The sequence below is a fragment of the Pteropus medius genome, unplaced genomic scaffold, assembly GCF_902729225.1.
Source record: "Pteropus medius unplaced genomic scaffold, Ma_sr-lr_union100, whole genome shotgun sequence".
NCBI classification, from domain to species: domain Eukaryota; kingdom Metazoa; phylum Chordata; class Mammalia; order Chiroptera; family Pteropodidae; genus Pteropus; species Pteropus medius.
This window is the reverse complement of record NW_024340692.1, coordinates 15,140,527-15,162,658: the sequence shown is the minus strand read 5'-3', so window position 1 is coordinate 15,162,658 and position 22,132 is coordinate 15,140,527. Positions and strand designations below refer to the sequence as shown.

At 38.8% G+C, this 22,132-nt stretch overlaps 1 protein-coding gene across 1 annotated transcript in view; it reads left to right on the top strand.

The window, feature by feature from the left end:
* The window catches only part of DMRT1 (doublesex and mab-3 related transcription factor 1), a 90,383-nt gene that overhangs the window by 66,494 nt on the left and 1,757 nt on the right, over window positions 1-22,132 (top strand). The gene's annotated exons all lie outside the window — the stretch shown is intronic.

Sequence of the window (22,132 nt, the reverse complement as noted above, 5' to 3'; positions counted from 1 at the left end):
CCTTTAAGAGGTGTCTGCCGCTGCTGCAGCCTCAGTCTCAGCCGCTCGAGACTGAGTTGCCCCACATCCCTGCCCCATCCTACCTTCTGCCGTTGCAGAGTAATTTCTTGGATTTCTCCCTAGTTGTGTGGCTTGTTCATCCCAGGTGATTTCTCCTTGTGGCTACTCCTTGTTTCCATCACAACTTTGATTTGGTCGCCAGAGGGATGAACAGAGCCTTTATCATCTATGCCATTTTCGCCCCACCCGTTGGCTCTACTTTTTATGAAGGATGTGTGCTATCTGATACTTACTTACTTTGGTTGTTGAGAGAAAACTGTTGAATGGCTGTATTCATTCCTTTTGCAAATTCAAGTGACCAGTGGCCTGACCCTTCGTAGTTGGGATGCAGATATTGCAGAGTTTGGTTGTGGTAGCGCTTTTATTATGAAACACCTGTTTCACATTAAGTACTAGTTAAAAGAACTATTTCATGATTTTCTTTTCCTTTTTTTTTGGTTGGGCCACTGTCTTTCATTTACCTTTTCCATAGGGCTCCTTAGACTGTATCAATAACGTCTCTCTCAGTGAGGCACTAATAATCTTTTTTTAATTATACTTTTTCTTATTCTAAGTATGTATTAACAAAATTTGCCATTTTAACCATTTTTAAGTGTAGGATTTAGTGGCATTAAGTACATTCTTAATGTCGAGTAACCATCTAAGATGACTGTAAAGGTCTAAGGCACTTATTGATCTGTGAGATGGGGGATGGCTGGGCTTTCAGTTTCAGGTTGACCTTCTAACTTGCCCTTCCCCTTCACTGGTTGAGTTGCCTCACCCCATAGTATTTCTGGGGCTACCTTCAGGGTACCAGTCACATCCCATTCATTCTTTATGTATCCTTTCCTCCTTAAGAATCCTCCTTGTTTACACGACTACTGGATCCTGACCTTGCCCCCTGCTCATCTTTGTGCCCTGGATCTTTCTTTCTGAGGTGACCATGGTGCCTGCTCTCTGCCACGGGGACTACTAGCTGGGCCACTAAGGATGTCCTTTTAACTGTCTGCCCATTCCTGTTGAACTTAACTGCTAGGTTGTACTATATGCCAAGAATAGTCTTTGCTCCCTACCTGGTGCTCTCAACTTCCCTCATTCGCCAAGTCCTCTTAATTAGTCAGCTTTGAAATTCCAAAATGATGCTTTCCGAAATGAATTATAATAACAGGGTTACTTTTCCCTGGTCTTGCTGTTTAGAAATGTGTAACTTTCCTGCATATACTGAAAATATTTCTATTTTCTATTATGCATTATATATTCTCTTTATTTCTTTTTTGAACTTTATCATTTCTTTATTGGCACTTAATATGGACCACCACTGCTTGAAGAGGGCTTTGCATAATTTTCTGTGTAACTCATAGTTCAATGCTTCATGCAAGGTTATTTTTATCATTATTTTTACAAGAAGCAATACAAGCTCATTGGGAAAAAATCAAATACTATAAGAATTTATTTGAACCAGAAGTTTCATAGTGAAGTTTTATAATTTCTTTCATATAGATATTTCACATCTTGTGTTCCTTTCCTCCCCAGTATACGTTATGATAACACACATTAATACCTGCAAGAATGGACATCATTTTTCTGTCAGATGTTTTTTTGGCATCCATAAAATAACCATCTGATTTTTCTCATTTTAATGTAATAAGTCGCATTAGTGGATTTCCTAATGTAAAACCATCCTTGTATTCCTGGAATACATCTCACTTGGTCATGAGGCATTATCTTTTTAATACACTGCTGGATTCTGTTTGCCTGTATTTATTTAGGACTCTTGCATTTTTTAGTCATAGCTATCCTAGCCTTCTTTCCTAATTTGTGGTATCCTTATCATGTTTTTGTGTCATGGTTATAGTAAGCCCATAAGATGAAACTGAAGTCATTCATCTTTATTCTCTGGAGAAGTTTGAATGGCATAGGAATAATCATGTCTTTGTGTCTGAGAGAAATTGCCCATAAAACTATCTAGGCCTGGGTCCTTTTTCAAATGGGGAGTTAAGTCTCGATTAACTTTTCTGTTTATTTTAGAGTAATCTGCCTGATGAGCTCCTCACTTAATTTTGTCAGTTTGTTTTTATTTGAAGAGAACTATCCATTTCACTTTTATTTTCAAACTTAATGATAAAAATTACAGTGATTGCTTAAATGTTTAGAAACACTATACTTGTAGTTGAATTCACTTTTTCATGTTTAATACTTTTCTATTTATATGCTTTTTTTTCTTTGTGTTCATGGTCGGATTTTCCAAAGGTTGATTTGTTTTACTCTTCATTTCATAGCACCATTATATGAGTTTATTTGTTCATGTATGGATTTTGATTGAAATAACTTAAGTTCTTAAAGAGATTTTTGAAGTTATTTCTACATTTTTCTTTCAGTTCCTACCAAAAATGTGAGTACTTGTAGTAATAAAGCCAACTGGCTTTAAAAAGTTACTCTTCCAAGTACAAATTAGTAGTTGATTATTGATCACAGGAATGGGGAGAACTGCAAAGGGAATGCAGTTAGTATTAACATGATGGCTAGGTGGAGGGCCAGGTGAGGGAGAGAGCAATTGGGGGGGACCGTTTTATGAACTATATAGATGTCTAACCAGTGTACTGTATATTTGAAACTAATTGAAATAAATAAAAAAATTTTTAAGTTATTCTTCCAAATAAGGTGGCAAATAAAGGGCAAAGCAGAATTCAAACTCAGATCTATCTTTAAAACTCACTCTCTGTGTCCCCTTCCCCTTCTTCCGCCCCGCAACAATATTATGCTGCTTGGTGAAGTGTAAACATCTGCTTCTTAGCTTGGGTTCTACTTAAAAGCGGAACTCAAGACAACAGGACTCGTATACTGTCGTATATTGTATAGTAATTCCAAGGGGGAAGAGTGAGGGGAGGAGGACAAGCCAGCATAAAGTTGTCATTGGAGTATTACAGACAGCAGCAGGTGTTAAATTTGGACCTTCCGAGGAGCTCCTGGAAAGCCTCTCAGAGTCATCTGCCTGAGGATGAAGCAAGAGCATTTGTCCACGAGTTCCCCTCCCCTTTAAGGCCGAGGCATTAAGTCCCCTCGCTTCTGAGTTGCACATGTGTGTTTGAAAAACTATGGCGTATGTGGCATCAGAGAAGCCTGGGACAGGAAGGAAGTGACCCAGAGTCCACTCTTGATGTAAGACACTGTCGAAGGGAAGTGAGTTGAAGCTTGCAGAGAGGTGTTGCCAGTAGGATGCGAGTCCAGTACTAGAAGTATCAAGTACAGTCTTTATAGGAAAATCATTTGAACTTGTACATGACAGTGTATTTTGTTAGGATTTTTTTTTAGCATGAATTAAGTGAAGTAATGTATGTAAAGGGTTTAGCACTGCATATGACACATGGTTAGTGCTTAATAAATTGTACTTAACTTTTATTGGGGTTTTTTTGAGGAATTCCACAGTCTTCTTAATTGTTTGTTCTTTACTGAGTTTGTGCCTGCCAAAATACTTAAAAAGAGTGAAGTTGAAAGTGTTCCAGGGAGGACCAATTCCAGGAAAGAAACCTCATTTCTCGAGTGGGACTTGGTACAGTTGGGCTTTTGTCATTTCTCCTCCATCATCCTCACACAATAAGGGTACATACACATATAAGACTTCTTACTTCTGTTAGTCTACTTCCTCTTCTCCCTCTTTTGAGGAAAAACAATTTGATTAACATGGTAAAATAATATTGATTTTATGTGTTAGTCCTCCTGATTATTTGCATTTTAAAAGGACATCAGTGTTTATTCTGAAGAAATTAATTTTTAATTGTGAAATTTCAGATATTTTGGTCTTTGGGTGGCAGGTATATTTTGAGGACAGAATCTTTTGTCTCCTGAATCTCAAATCACTCCTTCATGAGGAACAACTATTTTTTTGTGTACACGGAGCCATGTCTGATTCAAGCACCTTGATTTTTGAAGTGGTTTAAATTTGGTTTTATTCCAAATACTGTATTTAGTCCCTATTATACTATCGTACATGTATAATAACAGGCTTTGTGTCATAAAATATTACTCTTCTATAATGTTTCAAACAGACATTATAGTATAATTTTTTTGTAATTGTCAGTTTGCTTTGGAAGATATATGACTACTTACTAAGTTAACAAGATAATTTTGTTGCCTTGAGTACACATCCCTAGATGACAAACTTAATCTAAAGAATTGTACAGACCTCTCTGTTGGATAAAGACCTGTTGTATTATAATAAATTGGCAATAATAATGAAATGCAATGCAAATTTCATCAGCAAGTTAGATCCTTTACAAAGTACCATTTTCAAAAATCAAAATAGTTTTAAGTGGTTCACATTAATATAATTAGACTCTAGTTAATGTTTTTTTCTTTCATAATAGTTTACAGTCAGCCATTTTATACTTCCATCAAAATGAAACTTGCTATACAGGTAACTTTTGTAGTTATAAGCCAGAGATTCATAGATGAGCACTTAAAAATAACTGGAAAACTGTTTTTTCAGAATGTTTCTCTACATACATTTAAAAGAACTGTTTTTTCTTAAACGAACAGAACACTGCTGTTTTTTTTCTCTAATTCCTGACAAGGTGTTATTTTTATTACACATACATATTTTTTTGCTTGTTGTAATGTTGGCGTGTGTACTGTTTTGTGGCCTGTTTTTTTCTCATTTATGTTAACAGTTGCCTCAGGAGCTAAACTCTTAATGTATGTCATTTCAAACTTTTTGCAGTGAAATCACATGCAGATACATGTTTCTGTAGAAATACATAGTTTGCTTGGCTTTTTAACATAGTGAACATATTATTGCTCAAATATAGATTAAGCGTAGACTAAATGTAGACCAACTTAGTCTTTAGTGTCAGTACTGACACTAAAGACTAAGTTGGTCTACATTTAGTCTACGCTTAATCTATATTTGGATTAAGTACTAGAGGGTCTGCTTTATTCTTTTTAACTGGTACCTACGATTCCACAGTGTAGGTGGATCACAGTTTATTGGTTAATTTCTGTATTTATTGACAGTCATGTTGCTTTAAACAAATGCTGCAGTCTCTTTGTACACATGTGCAGTATTTTTCAGGGGAGATGCTAAGAAGGGGCATTTCAAAGAAAGCCTGCTTTAAATGATATTAAATACTGCCAAATTAATCCCAAGACTGAACTATACCTTTTTACATTCCTACCAGCAGTGTATGAAGGTACCATTTTCCCCAAACCTTTGCTAATGTGATATTACTGAACATCTACATTTTTGTCTATTTGGTGGGTAGAAAATGTAGTCTAGCCTCGTTTTCATTTCCATCAGAGAGCCAGAGTACCTCTTGAGTGGCCTGGCAGTAGGGGAAGTGCCCTCCTCCAGAAACTGGGCAGTGCCTAACAGGCCAGGTGACTGGACCATTTTGTCCACCACTGTTCCCTCCTCTCCCTGCAAGAAAAGTATAAGAGTGGGGTCACAGGTCACAAGGCAAGCCTCTCCAACATAGTTTATCTCTGCCTAACAGCCAGCTTGCACTGAATCCCAATCAATCTTCACATAAAAACACCAGCTCTTATACAAGCAGAGGTGCTTGTAAAGAAAAGATCCTAGCAATTTTCATCTCTTGTAGCTGCTTTGTCATTACTGGAACATCTAGTCTAATAGGAGACAGTCCAAAAGACAGAAAAGAGCAAGTGATTCCACCTGCTTTCTTGTTGACATAGTGTGGGGACAGTTGTTTTCAATGCAGCTAAAGTTATGCTGGTTTTTTTTTTTTAAGAAAAGTGTCCTCTCTGTGATAAGGGGTGTGCATCCATGTCTGTAAGGTCACACTGGACAGTAGTTGAGATTCACACAGAGCAGTGACTGACAGTCTGCCAAGGACCAGATTCATAGACTGAACCAATCAAGATACTGAAGAACTGCTAGTGTTAGGGAATTCAATGTAAAAGTTAGCTAATGATCTGATTTCCACCAGGTCATCATAGCATGATCAGCGTTTGATTCCAAGGCAGAGGCTGTCATGTGTCACTTGAAGCTACTTTTGTATAGCAGCACAAAGATGGAGGAATTCAACCTCCTCCTTTTTAGCAGCTGAATCCCAGTTATTGGAAAGAGCTTAGTCCATTATTGACAGAAAATGTTAATGTTTCCGTTAGGGAAGAAAAGATCTTAATTTCTTGCTTTGAAAGTAATTGCTTGATGCTGAGTTACCTAGCTCTGTTTTGTACTCAATTAATTCTGGCTTTGAGCAGGCACTTAAACCTTTAGAGATTAAAAGAAATGGAGATTTGAGAAATTGTAACACAATGAAAAATTATAATATACCAAAAAAAAATATTTCTGAGAGAGAAGTTTGAAGCCATTGAGCTCAATACCTTCATTTTATAAATGTGGAAACTGAAGCTCCAAACATGGCTTGCCCAAGGATCATCTTAAAGACAAATACCACATGAATCCAAGAGTTTATAATTGTACTATGCATTGTTTCCCAATGCTTTGGTTTTAGATTTGAATTGGACTCAGTGTTGGCTTCATTGATTGATAGATTTTTCCTGCTGGTGGCCCTGGTCAGGCACCATGGCATTTCTGTTAGATGTATCAGGAGCCCTTGATACTGATGACCGTGAGGTACTGGAGCCTGCTGGGGTGAATTGGTTCATTTTTCATTGTCTCCATCCTGACTTCATGGAAGGTCACATGAGGTGGAATAGAGTAATCACTTATCTACTCTGAAAACTCACCTGTATAGATTTGCCCAGAATTTGGCCCTCTTATGCCTCTTGGGGAATGTGACAGTGAGCGTGAGACCTGTGGGGTGGGTCCTGCTTTGATGTCCACACACCCCCTGCTTGCTCTGTCCCTGATCTCCTTCCTCTGTCAGATGCATGCTTTACTGAACAGTGCACATCATTATTATCTTAAATCGGATGAAGGGAAAAGCAAAGCTTTTACATTATGAAGGGTTTTTTGTCCTTTTTCCTCTTTTCTCCCAGGTACATGGAACTTGGGAGAAATAAGATCCCTTGAACACTTTTTTTGGCATCTCAGTATCTGGTAGCTCTCAGATTCCCAGATCCTATGGTTCTGTTTCATGCTCTCCTGCCAGATGCTCAGGAGTCTTGGTAGAAGCCAGCATTCTCTCCACGGCCCAGAACAGACCATCCCTTCTCTGTGTTCTGCTGTTTAAGGCTTAGAAAGCTCTGCAGCAAGAGGTTGCTTTTGAATAGAATTCAGGGTTCTGCTAAGCGACCCCCACTTTATTGTCTGAAACCCAAGAATCTGATAGGTGGCAAGCAGAAAAGTTGCCCTCAGCCCTTCACGCCACTGAATCACATGATAGATCCTTGAAGTCTCCTTCTTCTTGGAAAGTAGATTTAGAAGATGTGGGCAGCTATTTTCCTGGATTCATTTTCAGATGGCAAACCTGCAACTCAGGTCATGCTTGGACTTAAAAGTTGTCTTTTTCAGTAAAACCATGGTTTTCAGTCAGGAACTCAGGCAGCAACTCTGAATGTGCAGAAGAGCAAAGCTCATGGCAGAGGGCTCCCTGGGAGGTGTCAGAAGTAGGCAGGGTGAGAAATCAAACTGGCAGATCTATCATAATGTACTTTGGGCTCGTGGTGGACAGTCCCAGGTTTAAGTTCTGAGTACACAGTCTGACACTTAGCACTTGTGCGACCTTGGGTGTTAATCACCCTCGCTAAGCCTCAATTTTTAAAGTCTGTCAAATGAGGATATTATTACCTGTCTCCCCAAAGTGTTTATGTGAAGATGATAAGTAAAGTACAAGGCCTGGAACACAATAGGGGCTCAGTGAATGATAACGATTATTATTAATAATTATGCTAATAAATAATGTGGGCTGAACCTCATTTCACAAGCTTTGCTGACCTCAGTCAGCACTTACCAGCTCCTGCCTGAGGCTGGTAATCTAGCCTTCCTAAGATTCCTGTTCCACCTTCCCAGTGTCTACCAGCCTGTACTCGTTAAAGAAAGCAGTTCACTCCTACAGTTCAAGAGAGCTGTGCTTCCAGCAGTGGCCTCTATGTTCTTTGATTTCCTTTCATCCTTACTTTCTGTCTTTTATATCACTTTTTATTACTATGAAAATAATATGTGTATATTAAATCCTGTCATTTGATAGTTTGTTTTGACACAGTAGTTCTAAGTACTTTTTAAATAAATGGATGACCTTGGTTTAGTATCATAAAAATTTCCCCTCTCAACTACCAAGCACATTTGTTAGCTAATGCTAATATTTGTGTCTCTTCTTTTTCTCTCAGTTTTATCTGGTTAAGTGTTATAATTAGCAATATTTCTTAACAAAAATAATTAAAAGTTCATTTTATTCAACACTGACAAATATTTCATTAGAATTTTGTAGCCTCACTGAAGGACTAGAAGACATGAGAGTTACTATTAGTGGGAAATAATTGTATTGTAATTTCTTTTCTTTAAATACCAGTTTTATGGTTAGCTGTGGGAATACACTCTAATTAAGCTCCTGGAAGACAAAATGAAAGGGAAGCTGATTCTCAACTTGAGATTCTCTCACTAGTTGATGCTTTCTTTTAAAGGCTGTGACTCCATTCTCTGGTGGGGACACAGACCAGGCATGGGCCAGAACCTCATTCAACAAGAACATCTCTTTTCTGTAAATTATGAAAACCTGACCTAGTAAAAGTGAAACTTGAGGATTTACCCACTTAACAGCAGTGCAGTCAGTATACTGAGTGGTATCAGGCAATACCTTAGATATCTGCCTTGCCCCCAAAGATGGCATCTTTGCAATGTCTAGAAGCCACGTTTTTGAAATGAAAATATCAACAAGAGGGTTAGAGCATGGAGCGTGCATTTTCTTCTTGGGTGAATTAGTTTAATTGGAAGCTTTCATCAGGAACCCCAAGCAGGATACTGAAAGAACAGAACCATCTCTGGAGTGAGTTGAGGGGTGGGGTAAGGTGTAATTTGGCAAAGAGGACCAGGGAGCACAGGGCATCTAAAACAGCACAGATGTGCAAGGAAGTGAAGGAGATGTAAAAGATCAAGTAAACATGTAATTGAGAAAAAAATGTCACCTTCCTCCTGATTTAGCTTCAGATAGTCTAGTAGTATACATTGGAAGCACTTACTATTTGCTCCCTTATTATGGAAAGGGACAGGCAGAGGAAGGAACTAATGTCAATTGAATACTCAGTGTATTATATTTTTCATTACAACAGATATTAACATCGTTTTTCATTAATGGATGAGGAATTAAGGTTCAGAGCTCTTAAATTATTGCTCACGGTCACATCACCAGTTTGTGACCTACCTTAATTCTGGTCCCAGGTGTCTGATTACATGTGTCCCTGGCATTTTCCTTATGAAAATAGAGACTTGTTTTATTCACACCTGTAGTCCCTTTACTTACAATAGTACTGGATACAGAGCAGATGCTTAATAAATAATCCATGAATTAGGTAACCAGTTAGCACCACGCTGCCTTCTTTTATGCTTAAGAGTTTCACCTAATTCTGGAAATAGATTAAGAAATAAAGAGGACCAACAGTTCCTGAGAGTACTCAGCTCCCTAAGAGGCTTCTTGGACGTGAAATAAAGTGTGCTCTGAAATTCATGTTTTAAAAATTATGGTATAATCAAAAGGCCAGGCAGCACATAAACTTGACAATTTATGCAATTTAAGTAACGTTTCTGATTCACAGGAACATTGGCTTTTGGGCTGGGTTTGCAGATGACTGGAAAGCATTCCCCCATATAAATTGCTCCCTTTCGAGATGAGCTGATCCCTTCTGAAATTAGCAGATTACTAAGCTTGAAGGAGCTGAGGTCACCATTTGCTATGTGATTGCTCTTTGCACTAAGCTTCGAGGGCAGCCAATAATGCAGTGAGTGCTGGACTTTCACTCTTGTTTTCAAATTAAAGATTTAATTACAGTCTTTACTGAAGATGAACCAAGTGTGAAAATACCTGATCTACTTGGAATGTGGGATTGAAAAGGAGTGTGTGGGCTGGAGCCAGTGCCCAGGCATTTAAAATAAATACTTTGAACAGTAGCAGTAAAGGTGAAATCAATTATATTGTGACCAAATGCTGGCCTGTTGGTTAATCAGAGTCAGTGAAATTTATATTCTTGTTTATCATTTTTTAAAGCTGAAAGGTTTTTTTCTTCATAGTTATTCTGATAGACTACTGGCTTAAATCTCCAAGACTTCAAATGTTTGAGAGATACACATCTTTGAAATTTGTGGAGTCCAGCTTTGTAGACTAGTACATGGTCATTTCATATTAATGTGTCAGATATGCTTGTGAAAAATGCAGATTTGCTTATTATTGGGGCTAGAGTTCTATATATGTCTCTCAAATTAAGCTTACTTATTGTGTTCATATCTTCAGTCGGTCATCAGTCAGTCAATAATAAAAGCCATCTAAAACCTAACTGATGGTACCACATTACATATTTTTTAAGGCAGTAGTTTTAATGAGCTTCTTTTACGATGGAGGAAATAAAAGTCTGTATTCCTGTCAGTCTTCCAGCTTATTCTCATATTTCTGTCTCATATTAGTGTCCAGAGTGAAGGTACTACCGTCCAAGGACTGGGTTTAAAAATGTCTCATTAATTTGCCATCACTGAGAAATTACCTGTTTCACAAAAATGAGTTATCCAAGTAACTGATAAGTCTCCTGCAATTGCCAAAATTTCCTGCCTCCAACCTTTGATGACAGGATGTTTATAAAATAGGTTTTCTTCTTTCTTGCCTTCAAGATGCTGAACTTTCTTGAGGATTCAGGTTTATTGTCACATCTATTATTATACTCCTATATTGGTCCCTTAGCTGCTTTTTAGTTTTTATCACCCATTCCTTGATGTGGGGCTGGCACCTGTCACTTCTTCCTTATCATTCATTATAGCTGCCTCTCTACCACTCTTTTCATGCATACTCACCCACTATGCTGGTCATGATTGGTTGCAAGTTGGACACAGAGCAGTTGGCTTTGACCAGTGAGATTTCTCTTCATTCATTCATCAACTGCCACTTGCTGAGTGCTTACTGGGGTAAGGCTTTTAACTGGTGGCCACCAAAGGGCCTCGAAGACAAATATGACATAGATCCTTTTCTAATCTTTGGGAGTTTGTTAGTTCTATAATGGAAGGCAATAGGAAAGTGACAGTGATAGTGTCACAAAAAAGGTATAGGCACAATACTCTGGGCAATAGAGGCAGGGGTGCTGTTTCTGTTTAGAGAGATCAGGGAAAGTTGGCTTTTGAGCTGGGTTTTGACCCATGGAGACTGGGGAGACAGTGGGATCAACATGAGCTCAGTGTGAGAGGCAGGGAACCTAAGTCTGTGCTAGGATCAAGAACAGGAGTGAGTGCAGGGGAGAAGTGAGAAATAAGCATGCTCCTCAAATGCCAGGCTAGTGAGTTTGGACTTTTGCGGAAACCAGAAAGTGTTTATTTAGGAAAAATGTCTTGCTAGACACATGCTCTTGGAAGAGTAACAGGCCATTGAGGGCAAAGTGAAGTAGAGAGAGAATTTTGGATAGGGTAACCAGATGCTAGCAGATTAAGTATAAGATAATGAGGGGGTCTAACATAATGTTTGAGGCTCAGAGCCTAAGCAAGCAGGAGAAGGGGCATGCTCAGGACCCAAGAAAGGAGGGAGCATCAGGTTTATTGTTGGAGGGGTACATGGTGGCTTCCGTTTTAAACGCCATGAGTTTGTATTGCAGGAAGCTCATCCAGGTAGAGATGTCTAGCAGATATTTAAAATATAGAAGTAATTCTCAGTGAGAAGATGGGGCAAGAGATATAAATTGTGAAATCATTTGCAAGGAGGTGACATTTAAAGCTTGTGTGACAAGTGAGGACCAAGTTGAGCAGTTTGGAGAAAGTCTATACTTGGGATAGTGGTCGGATGGTCAGAGGAGGGGAGAAGGCCTGGAAAGGTGCAGAGGAAGACAGACGGAAAAGGGCATGGTCAAGTGTCCAGTGCTCCAGAGGGAAGGAGGAAATGTCAGGACAGACCATTGGCATTGGCTTTGGTGATCAGCAGGTTATAGGTGACCTTGAAAAAACTTTTCTGGGAATAAGAAAGCCATCAGTTTGCCAAACATAACCCAGTGAGTGGGCATTGAGGCTAAATCTTTAGTTAAATTTGGTGGCTATAATATAGAAACAGAATAGTAGGTCGGGGTTAGGGAAGAGTCATAGGAAGAAATGGAGGAAGGGATTAATAGAAAAGGATCAAAATCTAAATCCTGCATTTCATATTTATTAGGATGGCTGTTATCTAAAAACGAAAAACAGAACAGAAAATAAATGTTGCTGAGGATATGGAAAACTTGGAATCCTTGTGCATTGTGGAATGTAAAATAGAGCTACTGTGGAAAACTGTATGGCAGGTCCTCAAAAACTTAAAAATAGAATTATATGATCCAACAATTCTGCTTCTGGGTTTATACCCAAAAGAATTGAAAATAGAAACTCAGATAGCTATTTGAACACCAGTGTTCATACTAGCAGTGTTCACGATAACCAAACCCATATGTTTATTGATAAATGAGTGGGTAAACAAAATGTGTAATATGTAATACAGTGGAATGTTTTTCAGCCTTAAAAATGAAAGAAATTCTGCTATATGCTGTGACATGGATAAACCTGGAAGACATTATGCTAAATGTAATAAGGCAGTCACAAAAAAATACTGTGTGGTTCCACTCATATGAAGTACCTAGGTAGTCAGATTCACAAAGTAGAAGGGGTGGTTATCAGGGGCCGGGGAAGGAGAGAATGTGGAGTTATTGTTTGATAGGTACAGTTTCAGTTTGGGAAGATGAAAAAGTTCTGGAGATAGCAGGTGATGCTTGCACGACATTGTGAATATCCTTAATACCATAATAAAAGAATTAAAAATAGAAAATTAAATACTGAAAGGAAGCCACATTTTTGACCAGTGGAAAGAAGCATTAAATAAACATTTGTCTCATACTTTGACAAATACCCACCAGTATTAGTTTTCTTTGTTTGGTTCAGAGCTGAGCTCAGCTGACCAGTGTCAACAGGCCCTGTCCAGGAGCTGCTTCCCCAGAGAGACCATAGGTAGTTATTCTGAGAAACCTCTAAAGATATGCTACAGGTAAAATTGGCTTCAGATGGAATGCAGTTGGGGAAAAAAAAAATCCATTTCTTGAAGATAAACTAAAATACTTATCAAAATATAAGACCTCTCCTGAAACAATTAAAAAATACCATAAACTCCTGGAGAGGGGCAGGTACAATCACATTTTCTGAGTGCCTTATATCACCCACAGGTTAACCTCTTAGGCGGACATCCTTTCTGTGGGCTAATTGAACAAGCATCTGAAACAAAAAATAATATCTTAAGAAATACATATATTAAAACTATTTTTAGCTGCTGTAGTCTTATGAAAAATGTCAAAATATTGTTTTGGGAAAACATGGTTTGTGCTATTATTTTTTTATGTCTGTTCACCCTTAACAAGAACTATTCCAAAAGAGTATATTCTTGCTGCTGAAATCTGAACTCTCTTATCTGTCCTTGATGGCTATGTTGTTTTCAGTTGTGTATAGCTTATGCAACTGTATGTAAGTAGGCATGTATTCTCCTGCCTTGGAAATGTCTGGAATTTTCTATTCTGATTGATTTCATCTGGTATATATTTTATTTAGATGTATCCTGGTGTTTGCTTTCTCCTTCTGTGCCAGAGAAAAATATTAATAATTACTAGTCTTAAATTTCTCGTAATGCTATTTTGAAAGAAAGAGAAGGAAGAGTTGGTATAGTATGATAGCCAATACTGATGGAGTTCTGTGTTTGCTTTTTGCAGGAGATAATCTGGTAGTAATGATAAAATTACCTGACACAGTCCTCTCCCCTGCTACTAGTGTATCATTTGGAGCACAATATTTACTTTCAAGTATTAGCTGCAGACGTTGTATACTACAAGTTCCACTTGCAAAATGGCTTATGAACTTTCTCTGATATCCATTTAATTGCAAAGCCTCAGAATATTTTTAAAGACTTCCTAAAAACAGTATAGCTAAAGCTGCACATCTTACATGTTTTGTTACACAGTGTGTTTTAGCAAAGATGATGTAATCCTAAAGTGAAAGGCTAACCTCAGGGTGGTGGATTAGACAAACTGGGCTCGTTTTGGGCCCTAGGTTAGAAGGCAGCGTTCACTTTCTTTGTGACCAGCTCTCCTGGTAGTGGTGTTGGCTCCAAAACTTTAATCTTTTTTTCTTAGCCTTAACAAGATGCCCGTCAAGGCCGAGATTTTCATCACGTTATCCTTTAAGGCTGAAGTATCTGTGATTCTTCTCAGTGTGAAGAAAACACTCTGCAAGGCTATTTTAAAATTTTTTCTCATTGAAAAATAATCTGAACAGAGATGCCAAATGCCACACCTTGCTATGTGGGTTTGATTCCTTTTGTGTCTGAGGAAACAGTTTTCCTAGAATCAAAGAGGAAATCTATTCTAGAGACAACTTGTAGAGTATCTTCTTTGCCTGGTCTACCTTACTTTCTGAGATGATCATACATATATTTAAACTCTGTTTTCAAATGCACTTGTCCATGTGACCACCTGGGCATGGCAATGAATGTGGACTTGATTCCTTGTTTGCCCTGCAGAGTCCCTGAGGAACATGGTTCTGCATACTCAGTAAGAGCCCTGCTGAGATCATGGTTTCACCTTTTATCCCAGGGTGTGTTTGATGTGGCTTTTCTCTACCTTGGTGCCCAGACTTTACGTAGAGTCTCTGTACAGTAAATATAGACAGAATTAAGTAAAACTCTTGCACTTTAAATTCATCAAGGCTGGTTTTAGACTTGAGGCTCTCTTTGCCAACGCGTGGGTCAGCCTTGTTTTATGATTGCAGCATGTCTTATGAAGACTAAATTCCATGGTCATTCTCACTGATTCATCCATTATTAAACACTCAGCGTGTGCACTGCACTATGCTACACAATGCATGATAGATGTTCTCAGCTTAATCTCAGTTTGTCAGATGTTTGCCTTTTACCTTATGGACTTTCTGTCCACAGGTGTTTCTCATGGCTTCTGCCCCAGCCTCGTTCAGCCAAGTCTTCTTCCCTGTTGGCCTTGCCTCAGGAAATGTTTTGTGTAACTGAAGTCCTGCATGATGCTGTAAAAAACACAAATTAGGCTAGGGTTTCAGTTTGGAATTTATCTTAACTTTCAGTCTTTTGGTGTGCAAAGAAAGAAGAATAAAGTAAAAGTCACCTTTCCCTGAACATAGAACTGAAATTTATCTGAGAACATTCAATGATATTTGAGCTGTCCTGTCACTAATTTTTTTTTCTCTCCCAACCAATGTTTAATAAAAGTTTTACTGATTTTTTGGTCCTGTCTTAGATAGTGGAGTACAGATACCAACTGACCCTTCTTCCTTAGAGAAGGGCCAGTGGGGAGGAGACAAAAACATTATGACTGACAAGAGTATAGAGCCTTCAAGTTTACAAACTGTTTTCATATTTCACCTCCTCGGCCCTGAAAAGCAGCTTTGTGAGATACATGATTATTATTCTCCTTTTACAATGAGACTCAACAGTGTTTATTGAGGTGCTAGTGTCTGATGACAGATGGCATGGTTTTTCCACACTAATTGCTGCTGTTCAGAGCTGGGCTCTGCCCAGCACAGGAGCAGGACTCCCCTGTACCCACCTGCCCTCATCAGTGTACTTATCTGGTGGGAAAACAGTTTGCCTCCCCAGAAGTGAGAAACTGGAACAGGAGCAGCAGCTGCTTTTCTGACTGCTACCCCCTCAAGCCCTTTAGAACAATGCTGTGGGGCAGGAGTGGGTGTAGATGAAGACAGCAGAGAGGATAGAGGCTGGGAAGTGATGCTAGAACAGCCTTAATTTGGACAGCACCCAGTGCTGAGGTGCTGCAGTTACCAGGCTATGTGTGTGGGTGACTGAATGGCGAAGCTGTGCATCACTGTAATGTGGGCTTTTCAGTGGCATCTGGCTTAATGGGGCCCCAATGCTTTGCATGGAGCCATCTTAAGTGCTCTACTTGGACCACATTTTACAGATGAAAATACTGAGGCATAGAGAAGTTAAGGGACTTGTCTAAGGTCTTCGGGTATAAGAGACGGTCTGCTTCCAAAGCCCACACACCTAGCCCGAGCTCTGCTGTTGCATTTTCAATGAGTTTCTGATACCCAAGCAAGCCTCATTCAGTCAGGGCTCCAGTTCCCTAGTAATTGCAGACTAGGAACCATGAGACCTTTCCTTCTTCTGGGACATTGGATCTCATGCCAAGTACTAATCAGAGTTCCCAACTTCTAGGACAAACGTAGGCCCCAAAACAAGAGACTCTTCTTGCTTCCAAATACTGCTGTATGAAGGGATGGTTTGCTTGATCACTGGATACTACTGTTTTTTGTATGGTTTATAAAGCATGTCCATAGACATTCTGCTGTTTGATTTTGATTTGATACCAACTGTCTTTTCACCCTCACCCTCAAAAATGAAAAAGGCGGGTTATATGTAACAAGGGAACTGTTGCCCAAGTGAGGAATAGGTTTTTTTGCCTCTTGGATGTGACACTCAGACTATTATGTAGGCCCAGCATGAAGTAAGCATGTATTCCTGGTTCCTGCCTCTCAGAAAAGGTATGTGTAGTCTGGAGGGAATAGACCTTGTACTAAATCCTGATTGGATTCCGACACTTTCAAAAGCAAGAATCTCCTAAGACTTTGAGACTTAGACTGCAGATGAAGGAAGTAAGGAAGCTAATACGTACTCAGTAATGATCACAGCTGCCTGTCATTAGTCTCATTTCACAGATGGTGAAACTGAGGTGCAGGATGCTTAAGTCCATTGCCCAGGTAGTAGAGAGGATTTCTTCACAGTCTGTTTTGTGGTTATTTCACTGAAGAGGAAAAAAGAGCAGAGTTGGCCATAGTAAGAATTTACCTCAGGACATTGGTACCAAAGGGAAGTAAAAGCCACACTGTGTTTAGAGTGTATTTTCATTAAAACACAGTGAATTAGAGGATCTTTGAGTGTTTGGATTGTGTCTATAACCAAATGCTTCCTCCCTGGATAAGATAAGTCAGTTGAGCAAATACTAATGTGTTAACCCCTCATGTACACACTTGCTCACTTTGGAAAGCATTTAGGAAGAAATAAGTCAGTGAGAGAAAAGTCACAACAACTGATGGTGACAGTTTGGGGTGAGGGAGCAGCCGGGAGCATCACCACTGCTGATAGGCAGGAGATGTTTTAGGAAGTGAAGAGGTACTTGGAGGGTGTGAGTCTCTGTCAGGTCAGGGTAGGGCTGCTGTCACAGACACATTCTTACTCATGGGTTTGCTTTGAGACTCCAGTTGGTTCTGATGACCCCTTCTATGAACTAAGCAAGGAATGTGAGGCTCTAGCTGCTGCTATTCTGTAGTCCAGGAAGGTCTGTGTGAAGGGGGTGAGGGTTGGGGATGGAGGAGATGGTTCTGCCTGGGTCCCAGATAGGGTGGAGGGCTGAATGGTGTCTCTTCTTTCTTTTTCCTTTTTGTGCACTTCATTAAAACAAAAAAAGGATTCTTCCCTTTGTGTTGATCTCTAGGGTAAGGGGGTAGCTTTAGGTGCATTATCCCCTAGTTTCTCAAGCAGTAGGAAAGCCGATCTGCCGCTATGGCTGGGCCAGGCTGTGAGCCCTGGTCCTCAGATTCTCCAGTGTGCTATAAAAGGATGCCTGATAGATGGATTTATTCTGAGAATTAAGAAGTTGTTCTTAATGGGTGAAGGGGGGACCAAAAGGTTTTTTTTTTTTTAAGTTCTGGTATTATTTTGTGAATTGTGTATACATGTTTTACAAGAAATTTAGAGGGAAAGAGGTACTGTTGATGTTACATAAATATGTACTTTCTAAATTCACTTTTTTTTTAAAAACGGTAATTCCCAGTGCTTACAAAGGTTGTGATAGTTGTTGTATCAAGGAAGAAGTACTGGTAAGAATGTACCTTATTCCATCTACAGGAACTCTCATTTACTGTGGCTCAGTCACTTCTCTACAATATGCAAAGTGCAGAGCTGGCCTCTTTCAAAATTGGAGTTAGATTTTATAACTGACAATTAAAATGTGTTTGCAAGGAAAGTATAATCCTAAACAGCCCCTTTCTCGTCACTACTCTTTAATTACACGTAGGTGGAAAAAACACATTTAGTTGTTTCAAAGATTATTTTTTTAGTAAATGTATAGTAAATGGGGAAGATAAAAAAGCCATTTTTTCTCAGCTTGCGGTTTCTAATTACATCAGTTACAGCTTAGCCTTTCTCTTAACTAAAGTGCAGGCATGAACTGGAAAAGAATGAGCTAATCCATGATAGATCAGGTTGAATAAAGATCTCCATTCATATCTTTACCTTTTATCCCTTGTTCTGAGTGCCAAGAATTAATGCTGTTTGAAAGTACAAACTGAATCTGCCAAGCTTCGGATAGCTAAGATAATCCTAATTATTTTAAATGTTAGTGAGAAGGGCAGCAGTTCCACTCTGGAAAAGAGTTCTATTGTGAAACATTAAATATCTGCTAAGTGGTATTGATTGGACGTGATTTTATTTCCAAACACTATGGTTATCATGAAGCGGAAGAATTTGTTTAAGAAATTTTCATCAGCTTTTCATCAGACTCTTAGGCTTGTAAATTCTAGGAAACCAAGGAGGCCAGCATTTTTTTTTTCCTGTCAGCATCTAGGTGAAGAGTTGCTAACAACTGAAGAACGCCACTTGCATTTTTATTTTAAATGGTATCTTAGAGTTTAATAGTATTTAACATATAGAGGAAATTTTTTTCCTCAAGCATGAATGTCCTGTCTTCTCACATCACTGGAAGAGAATATTCGTTCCAGTCCATTGACTTCCAACAAATCATTCAAGTTAAAAGTCAGGGGTCTTTGCAATGTCAAAAGATTTAGCAGTTAAAGTGGTTTTTGTTTTGTTTTTTCAGAGAGGTGGGTTTTTTTTTTTTTTTGGCAGTATATAATATTTTCCAAAAAGAATATGAAGGTTTAGATGGTATCACTGAAATCATCTTAAGTTTTTTTTTTTCCAGCTTTGGTAAGACTGATTATGTGTGAAGTTTTTTGTTTTTAATGATAAAGACCCTTTAGCTTCTTAGACAAATAGGGTAATTGAGAGAAAACAGAAACCGAGCTTGCTGGTTCAAACAAGCGTCAGCTTCAGAGGTTTACCCACCTTTCATTGTAACATGAAAAAAGATAAGATGAGTACGTTTTCTTTTTTTTCCCCTTTTTCTTACTTTTCAGTCTCAACTTGGTCTCCAGAAGCCATTTGTTCCATTTCTATAAATGCTGGGAGCCTATCATGATTACAGGGTAGCATAATCCTGAATTGTTTATTGCCTGTGAATGCTTCCTGCCCCTCAACCCTAAGGCAGCTCCCCTCCTCCCCACCCTCATCTTCACCCTATCCCCCCCAGCACCAGGGCAAAGCACTAACATCTTCACTGATGCAAATAGTGGTGTGTTGAGCATCTCTGGGCCAATTATTCTTTCTTTCTTTGGGCTTATTCCCTAGAGTAGAATTACCAGGTCAGAGGGTATGAACAGTTTTATGGTTCTTATTACATGCCTCTAGGTTGCTGTCCAGAAAGATCGAACCAGTTTCTAGTGCTACCACCAGCATATCTTTCCTTGCAGTCTCACTGGCAGTAGGCATTAGCATTTATACAGAATAATTAAGAGGCACCTTTTGAGTTGAAATTAGCTATGTGTAGGGCTCATTAGCTTCAACTTAAAAAGCAAAAAGGATAATTTTGACTTTCGAAATTTTGTGTAAAATGATTTACAGTGATTATTACTTCTCTCTCCCCCCCGCCACAAAGTTTAATGAAGCTGCATTAATATGGAGAAGAGTACCTTTAAGGATAATAGATTTTGGACATTAGTCACTAAGATAAACACCTACGAAATATTTAATTCACTTGGAACTACTTTTATGAGGTGCTTCACAAAGTGAGTTCAACAGATACTATCCCTAACTTCAATAGCCCATTATTCAAAACTGCTAAGCCTTGAGCAGAAGTAAAAATAACATGGATTTAAATTTTGAGTGGAGAAATTCTTTAAAAAATACAGGTATTTTTCAAAACAGGTCGAGTTCATTTATTTGCATCTTCTCTGTAGTGCAATTATGCATTAAGTATGCTTGGAGCCTCCCTAGTCTATGCAGGTGATACACTCTGCATGGTTCTTTATAGCCACAAGTCACAGGAATACTTTCTAAGAAAATTCCCACAAGACAAGTGAGTGCAAAAGGGGTCTAGCCTCAATTCCTTTCTTTTGCAGAATTCCTATCCCTCCCTTTTCAGTCCCAAGCCAGCAATATGAGGAGTGGGAGGTGTGTGGCTGGGGTGAGGGATCATCTCTGAGGTTAGCTGCTAACTGAAGGCAGAAGGCAGGCCCAGAGCTCAGAACCTGCCAGGAGAACACTGACCTGTTCCTTTATAGCCTCTGCATTTGTCCAATAAGAGTCAGTTATTTTGCCTACTTACACTCACACAGAGATTAGGAAGTTTCAGTGACTACATGTGGCACCCAAGGGTGGGGTGGTACAGGGCTGAGAGCAAGCCAGGGGGCTGGGCTGACCAGTGACACACTGTCTTTGGCTACTCACAGGGTCCCTTATGTTAAGTGGAGAGAATAATTCTCAGTGAATGGTTTGAGGATTAAATACCTCATGATAGTATGTGGCATTCAGGAAGTAAATATTTATTCCCTTTCCATCACTTCTGTAAAGAGGAACTTTCATCACTGGTTTGAGGTGAGGATGGAGGTGGGCAGATTAACTTCATAGACTCTCTGGTTGGCTCTCCAGATCTCTGTATAGTAACAAGATATCAGAGCAAAGTCCACCTTTGTAAAACATTTCTGTGTATATACAACATCCTTGTGCATGTAACACAATTCACAATTCATCTTAGATTTGTAGGGAATTTTAAATTTCAAATTGAGTAAAAAGTTTATGAACTGCAATAAAATGAGGGTTTCAGATTTCATAGGTTCCCAATTTTTTTTTTCTGGTTGCTATTATATATTTATGTACATGCACCCTTTTTGGCATTTATAAAGTACTATTTAATGGCTCTTTTCTTTTTTAAAACAGCTTATAAACTATTACCCTTGCGTTTTATTTAAGTTATACTAAACAAATGCTATCAATATCAAAATAATTGCTTATCAAGAAATTGCCTAATGTTGAGGTAGCTATACAAAACTGTCTATCCGTTTGTCCATCCATATGTCACATTAGAAGAAAGGGGCTTTCTGAAATAATTTGGTTCAGTGGAGTGGTTAAAGGTTTGCTTCTTAAATCCCAGCTCTGTTCTTTTATTTCTGTGTGGTGTCACTAGCTGCAGCAAACCTTTTCCAAACCATAACAAGGGTAAATGGTGTTCTCTTGTAAAAAGGTCTCTTTTCAGCATGGTAATATACCTTATTAAATTCCAAACATAATAAGTATTGATGGCAAACACATCAGGACCCAGTACAGCTTCTACTATGATTTAGTTCTCTACAAATGACTTCAACTCTCAGCTCCCAGTGCATTTTGCTAATTACATCATAGATTTCCCTATTGATGAACACAAGCTGAATTAACACAAGAGCACTAATGTACCCTTTCACCATTATTGTTGTACAAGAAGCCGTGGCAGATGCTGGCAGTTAGTTACACAAACATTAGTATTAACGATTGGCCATTTGGAATTGGTGACAAACTACTGCCCGGCAGAATCCTGAGGCTGAAACCAATCAGGAAGTTAATGAGGAGAGAAATTACCACTGCAGCTTCCCCTTAATTACATTCACACTAGGCAGGAAGGGAGTTCTGGGAGTGGATCGGAACTCAGTTAAGGTTAAGAAGGTCAGAGACCCTTTTGCTTAAATTTTGTATCTACTGTGGCTTTTAAGGTTGCAAAAATTGTTCAGCACTTTATGACCTTTGCATCCTTCATATTTAATGTCAGTTTCCTAGTAGAGTTTTATATTCACAGGTTTGCTTTTAAAATCTTTACCTGAGTTCTATTTTAGTGTGGTATCTTTTTTTTTTTT